Here is an 8,073-nt window from a genome sequence, read left to right as displayed (position 1 = left end):
CAAGAGTCAGCTGCTTAGCCAACCAAGCCACCCATACGCCTCTTGCCATGCCTTTTAATGTTTACCAATTTATTGGCTGTAAAATAAGATCCCATTGTGGTGTTAATGCATTTTGCTGATTGCTAATGAGTTTGAGCATCTTTTTACATATTTATAATTTTTGTTTTCTCTCTTGAGACATCTGTGAATTTCACCCATTTTTCTATTGGTTTATCTTTCTCACAGCTTTTTTTGATGTTATTTATGTATTTTGGCTTGAATCCTCATTTGCTTGCTTTCCTTTGGCTAGAAAGAATAAAATGGTAAGCTTATAGTGAAGATTCTCTTGTTAAGGGGTCTCCTGGGTATTTCCCTGGAGGCTATTTTCCCTCTCCATTTAGTTCTTGCCTCATTGAAGAAATTGGTGAACTTTACCCAGGACTTGGTGACCTCACCTTTTGTCCTAAAGATTGCCTGAGGAGTGGGGGTGGGGTATGGGGTTGGTGAGAGAACATGCAGGGGGAGGAGACATACCTTGATTCCTGGAATCTTCTATTTCTCTTTGTCTAGTTCCTATGTCAAATGCTGTCTTGAAGCTATATTCCCTCCTTTGAGTGCTGCTGGTTTTTAACATGTATCTGGTGTTCATTTTGTTAGGTTTGAAGTGGGCAGGGGTCTGTGTTCTTGCTTTTTTCTACCATTTTACCATGGAAGTCTCTGACACAACTTTTTAAGGCTGCCCTTGATGTTCATTTTAAACTGGTTTCCTTAGGGTAATGGTATTGGAGAGAAGAGATATTTTTACCCTTGACTGTGTTTCTCTAGGATGGCCTTGCTTATTGATGCAAAACTCCACTAGAAGATGGTGGCAGTGGAAGTGGGTGTCACATGCCACAGACTGTGTAAAATAAAACCTCTCCCTCTCCCCATAATCGAAAATTTTTAGCCTGAGCCAGAAATCTTTTTTTCATTAAGATTTTATTTATTTATTTAACGGGGTAGGGGGCGGGGAGGGAGAGAATAAGCAGCTAGAGCAGCAGACAGAGAGGGAGAAGCAGACTCCCTGCTGAGCAGAGAGCCTGACTTGCTACTTGATCCCAGGACCCTGGGATCATGATCTGAGCCAAAGGCAGATGCTTAACTGACTGAGCCACCCAGGCGCCCCCTTAGCCAGAAATCTTAATCCAACCATTTAGAAATAAACTCAGGCACTTTTGACATTTTTCTTATACCTTTCAGGTTTTAACGCAGTCAAATATAGGATTTGCAACACCTCCCTCCACAGCTTTTTTTTTTTTTTGCCTCTAACTTTGCTGCTAAGCTTGGCTTGAGGAGAGGTGCGAATGCCTTTGCAAATAAGTGGGAGATTTCTGTGCCTCAGCCAAATATGTTCAGGTCTTTGTTGCTGTCTCTTGAGAAAGTGCGTGTCTTGCTGAGCCTTCAGTGTCCCCATCTATTCTGGCATCCACAGACTTGTTACCCATTACCCATCCAGTCCTTCACCTCAGGTCCAATCCCGCATCCTCTCATTCCTGGCTGTGTGAATTAGTTTTCTATTGCTGTGCAACAAATGACCATAGACCTAATGGTATAAGACAACAGTCACATGTTCTCTCAAAATTTCTATAGATCAGAAGTCTGGGCACCATTTAGCTGGGCCCACTGCTCAGTGTCTTACATAGCTGCAATCAAGGGGTTGGCCAGGTTGTGTTCTCACCTGGAGGTTCTGGGGAAGCATCTACTTCTCAGCTCACACTGGCTGTTGGCAGAATTCATTTCCTTGTGGTTATATGACTGAGGTCCTCATTTTCTTGCTAGATGTCAGCCAGGGGCCACTCTCAGCTTCTAGAGAGTGGTCCCTCAGGTGCTTGCCAAAAGGCCCTCCTCACTACATGGCTGTTTGCTTGCTCAAGGCCAAGAGAAGACTCTCTTTCATTTCCAATCTCTCCCCATAAGGAAGGGCCTTTAAAGGGCTCACCTAGTTAGGTCAGCCCACCCAGCATAATCTCCCACTTGATTAACTCCAAGTCAGCTGATTAGGCACCTTAATTACATCCTCAAACTCCCTTCACCCTTGCCATATAAGATCACCTAATCATAGTTGTAAAATCTCATCATATTCACACACAGTACTCATACTCAAGGAGAGGGAGCATACGGGGCAGACACAGGGGGTGGGAATCTTGAGACTCTCAGAAGTCTCAGAATTTTGAGACTCTAAGACTATGCTGTGGGACCCTCAGGGCTCTAGTTCTCTCTGCTGACTTCTGTGTCTCTCTTGGAGTCTGGGGCGTGGAATTTTAGATGTTCTGTTGTGTCACCCAGGGACTGAGAGGAACCTCAGGGCTCTTTCCAGCCTTGTCATGCAGTCTGCCATTCCCCTCTGTGGCCACAGGCCTGCAAGGCAGAGGGCTTCTCACTGAGCTCTGTTTCAGATCCTTAGGCTTAGAAGGAGAGCCACTTCCCTTTTTTTCCTACAAGTCCTGGCTGAGGTAGGCAAAGAATAGGACTCTCATATCATTTCTAATTCTTTTCTTTTTTTCCAAATTCTTGCCACCCCCTCCAATCCACAAAAGTTTTATTTGCTCTCCTCATTGGCAGATGGGGGAGGGATAGAAGAGAAGACTGGTTAAATACTCTTCCAGATCTTTTCCTAATGGCAAGACCTCAGCTCCATAAGCTTTAAAGCTAAAAATTAACTTCTTTTGTTCCTATTTGCATATCATCTATGGTCTAGCTTTTGGGCAGCAGAGGCCAGGATTAGTTTAAACAGGGGTGGGAACTACAGGGTAAACAAAAGGATTACAAGGCTATCTCATGGCTCCCCTTCCCCTATTTATGGGTTAATGCTTCATATATAACCTGCCACATTAATTTCTAAAACAGTCTCAGTTTTCTAAGTCATCCTAAGAATTGGATTAGTTCCATGTCAATTTTTATGCCTCATCTACTATATTCTTTATCTATGAACATTTTCCCCCTTCTCTGAGCAGGTGGAAACCCCAGAGAAGGGCAAATTCAAACAGTTCTAGAAATTAACAAAATGTTAATTAAGTTTCCCCTTGCTGAGGGAAAAGCTGAGCTTGGCAGTGTTTCAGGGAGAATAAAGGACTCATGCTTATACTAATTAAGAGTGTTACTCAAGTGAAATAATTGGAAGTCAATGCAAACCCAAAGCTTAGTAAACATAAAGAATGGTGCTGAGTTGGAATAAAAATAAATGGGTAAAATGATGTGTCCAAAAAGCCGTTGGTATTTCTCACCAGAATAGTTATGTTAGGATAATTTTATACTCAGCTTCTAACCACCATTTCCCTCCCTACCCAACCCTCAATACCCAGGCTCGATTGTCATGTAAACAATCTGCTAATCTTGTGGCATTAATGCAACTCATGGAAAAATCTCAAAGGAGAATGTAGTGACCTTGGTTGGCCTGTTTCCTTAACCAGATGGTGACATCGTCTGGCTGCTAATTCACCAGGCAGAGCTTTGGGGGGCACTGCTCCTCTCACCTGCCCATTTTCAGTCTTCCTGATTGCTTTCTTCATGTTCTTTCATCTCATTTCCAAAGGAATAGGTTTATCTTGGGCAAAGTCATCTCATTTCCACACAGATGATTTCTGAGGGCTCATTTCCTCTTGATTTTTACTTTTCTTTTTTTCTTTTGAATTTATCTTTGCTTTACCTGGATAGTATAACCATTTTGGCGAAGAGCAGATTTTTTTTTTTTTAATTTCATTTATTTATTTGAGAGAGAGAATGAGAGAGAGAGCATGAGAGGGGGGAGGGTCAGAGGGAGAAGCAGACTCCCTGCTGAGCAGGGAGCCCGATGCGGGACCCGATCCTGGGACTCCAGGATCATGACCTGAGCTGAAGGCAGTCGCTTAACCAACTGAGCCACCCAGGCACCCGAAGAGCAGATTTTTATCTTCGTATCCCCAATGTCTAACATGAACAACAGGAACATAGTAGCTGCTCATCTTGTTGATAATATGAGCACATGAATGAAATATTTATCTACTTATCTATGTCCCAATTAGATAGTACCAAACACACTGCCTGGCACATAGTAGGTTCTTAAGCGACGTTTACTGAGTAAATGAATTACAACCAGGGGCTTACTGATGTATCTCAGCATACTGCAAAAGAATAATAAGCTCTGAATAGAATTTGAGAATATACTACCATAGAAGTAGGTAACAAAAGGTTGCCAAGTTGGTCTTCAAACAGTTACTGGGAAATGGGGCAAGAAGAATGCAATGAGGGATAATTTTTAAGAGACTATAGGTGAGTGTTCTTGCGATGCAGACTTTACAGAGTCAAGCACATTTCTGATTTGAAGCAGAGAACAAACACATCATCTCTTTCCTTGAGATGAAATACAAACTCTAAATGCTCTCTTGAAAATCATTATGAAATCCTTTCAACCAAATGGCCTCAAGGAGTTGAAATCGAAGCCGATATCTGAGTCAGACAGTGGGAATAATTTTCATTAGCGGAACTTCTTGTGCCACTGCTGATTTGGTAAATACCTCAGAGCACATCCCATTTATTTCCCCAATGGATGACCTTAATTTGCTTCAGCCAAAATGAACAAAGAAATGATGAAGAACAGAGCCTGTTTCTTTCGCAGTGATATGTTCAGGTTTGAAAATCAGATGAGATGATGATCTATTTTTTCTATCTGTGTTCCTCTCAACATTTTCCAAGCTCTTTATTCTTTCCTCCATCTTTGCCTACAGTTTTAAAATACATTTTAATTATCTGGATATAGTCATTTTTCCTGCCATGTTAACCTTATAGAATCTGATTTTCTATTTCTAGATTAACTAAGGTGATAATTAAAACAAAACAAAACAAAACCTAAGGTGATAATTAGTTTGATTCCAGATGTGTCATATTTTTCTTCTTGTTAATCCAGATGTCCAAATTGATAACAACATATCCAAATTTGAGCAGCATCTCAATTTCTTTGAAGTAGTGTTATGTATTGGGAAGACCATAGGTTTTAGAATCAGACATATCTCTTTGACTCCTGACTTTGTTACTTACTCCAAGATGTGTGACTTTGAGTATATTTCTTAATATTTCCTGATTGGAAAAATGTGAAAAAAACCCAACCACATCATAGGAATTTCTTGAGATTTAATTAAATTAAAAGACCTCCTTAGTAAATGATATTTTTTTTCCCCCAAGCAAACACTTCAACTAACATTGGAGTTTAATGTTCATTCTCTAATCTTACTTTTAAAGAGCCTTGCTAATGACTAGTTTTAGCATCAGTAAATGCAGCAATAGTTAGCAATAAGAAATTAAGATTTTTGTGACACTTAAAAATGATATTTTGGTGATACAGCTCTATTCTCTGCAAATTGAATAGTTGAAAAGAAAGTGATAATCCATATTTAATACAATATTTTATTTTACTAATGAGGAAAGTGTAATTGAACAAGAAGTTGATCAACTTGGAGAAGATCACACACACAGTTAAGTCTGATTGTATTCATGGATTTCCAGTTAAGGGCTACTATACTATGTCCAGTGATTTCTCACTACTGTCCTCCTTCCATTTGTATCATCTCCATCCTACTTCAGAACCTCACTGCTTCTCACCAAGACTAGATCAAGAACATCTTACTTGGCACATCTGTCTTCAAGTTGCGCTTCTCTCCAACCCATCCTCCAAAATTGGTATGGTCAGATTAATCAGATTGTTACATTCTCCTGCTCAGATACCTCTACTAGTTCTCCATTTTCTGTTAAGTCATTTCCAAACTCATTAGCCTGGCACTCAATGTCTTTCACAATATGGCCTCATGTTCATACATTTATTTGACAAGTGGTATTGAGTGCCTACTATAAGCCATGTCTAGGTTCTGGGAATATAACAGTGAACTAAACATAATCTCTGCCCTCACAGAGTTTATATTCTAGTTCAGTGGTTCTCAAAGTATAGCAGGGGATCTGGAGGAGCTCTGACACTCACTCAGGGTATCTGCAAAGTGAAAATTACTTTCATAATGATACTAAGACATTATTTGTCATTTTGACTCTCATTTTTTTATGTGTATACAGGGAAGTTTTCCAGGGCTACCTGATATGTGCTATTACAGCAGATTGAATGTGGATTGAATGTGGATTGAATGTGGAAGCAGACGTGGTAATCTAGCTGTCTTTTATAGGTCAGAAATTAAGGAGGATTGCAAAAATATAAAGCAATGCTACTCTTTTAATGATTTTGTTTGAAAACACTTTTTCCATAAAAATATTATTTACATTAACATGTAATGGGTTTATTTTTGTTATTTTAAAATGCATTAATAAATATTTTAAAATTTATCAATTTAAATTCTTTTGTTTTTTTCAAAAACAGCTTTATTGAAATATAACTGTTATATAAAATACTGCATATGTTTAGTGTATATATTTTGATGAATTTGGATATATGCACATATCCATGAAACCATTGCCATAGTCAAGGTAATAAACATATTCATCACCTCCAAAAGTTTCCTCATGTCCTCCTTCCCCTGTTTTTGTGGTAAGAACAATTAACATGAAATCTATTCTCTTTACAAAACTTTTAAGTGCAGCAATATAGTGTTCTTAACTACAGGCATTATGTTGTTACAGCAGATCTCTAGAAATTATTCATCTTGTATAACTAAAACTTTCTACCAGTTTTAATACAGCAGGTATTTATAGATGTATCCTATATAAACTAAAGCTCTTTGGGGACCTTAGTAATTTTTTTAAAAGATTTATTTATTTATTTGAGAGAGAAAGAGAGAGAGAGCTGGGGGAGGGGCAGGGGAGGAGAAAGAGAATCTCAAGCAGACTCCCTGTTGAGCGTGAAGCCCTATGCAGGGCTCAATCTCATGACCCATGAGATTATGACCTGAGCCAAAATCAAGAGTCAGATGCTTAACTGACTGAGCCACCCAGGCACCCCAGCCCTTAGTAATTTTTAAGAATGTAAAGTGGTCCTGAGACCAAAATATTTGAGATTTGAAATTCTAGTTATTCTAAAAATAAGCAGATAACATAGAGTTAGTATAATAGAGCGTCAGATAATAACAAAGGTCGTGAAAAAAAAATGCAGCTGGGAAAGGAAATAGATCAATTGGATGATCAGTAAGGATCACGATCTATGACCTGTGCTCTGGTTAAACTGAATCACCTAACCTTCCCTGAACACAGTCCATGCTTTTCTACTTCCATGCTTTGTAATGCTGTTTCTTCTACCTGTTTTGTCTTTCTTCCCATTTTCATTTCTTAAATATCAATTCTTTCAGGGCACAACTGAAATGTCACCTGAGCCATGATTCCTTCCCTCATTTTCTTCTAACAGAAGTGATTTATCTCCCTTTTATTGTTCCTAGCCTCAATGATAATATTTTGATCTTATAACACTCATAATTTTATGCTTTGTACAGATTTATAGTTATGTGTATACCACTCATACCCTTCTCAAGTTTATGCAACTTCTTAAAGTTGGGGGCTGTTTTTTATTTACCTGAGTACAAACCTTCTTTGTACCAGTGAGGCTTAGGTTCAGAAATAACAGAAAACCTCCAAATAATAGTGGTTTCATCAAGATGGAAGTGTATTGTTTCTCATGTAAGTCAGGCAGTGAACAGTCCAGGGCTCGAGTAGTGAGTCCTGGTATAAAAGTCTTTAGGGCTGGTAACTCCTTCCAGCTTACTGCTCTAGTATCCTAAGACTGTGGTCCTCAGCCTCCAGATAGCAGCATCATTGTTTCAGTAGGAAGAAAGGAGAGAGAGACAAAGATAAGGGGGCTAACAATATGTATCAGCTCTCTGTTAAGGAAGGTTCCCGGAAGCTGCTAAAGTGACTCTTCTATTTATACCCCATTGGTAGAACTTAGTCACATGGGCATACCTAACTGCAGAGGAGGCTGGGGAATGTAGTCTTTTTTTAAAGATTTATTTATTTATTTATTTATTTATTTATTTATTTATCTATTTATTTATTTATGAGAGAGAGAGAGCGCGGGCGCTCGAGAATGGGCGCGTGCGCATGTGCATGTGTTGGGGGGGGTCAGAGGGAGAGAGAGAATCTCAAGAAGACTCC

This window comes from Halichoerus grypus, chromosome 5 (assembly GCF_964656455.1).
Source record: "Halichoerus grypus chromosome 5, mHalGry1.hap1.1, whole genome shotgun sequence".
NCBI classification, from domain to species: Eukaryota; Metazoa; Chordata; class Mammalia; order Carnivora; family Phocidae; genus Halichoerus; species Halichoerus grypus.
This window is presented reverse-complemented; position numbering follows the sequence as displayed.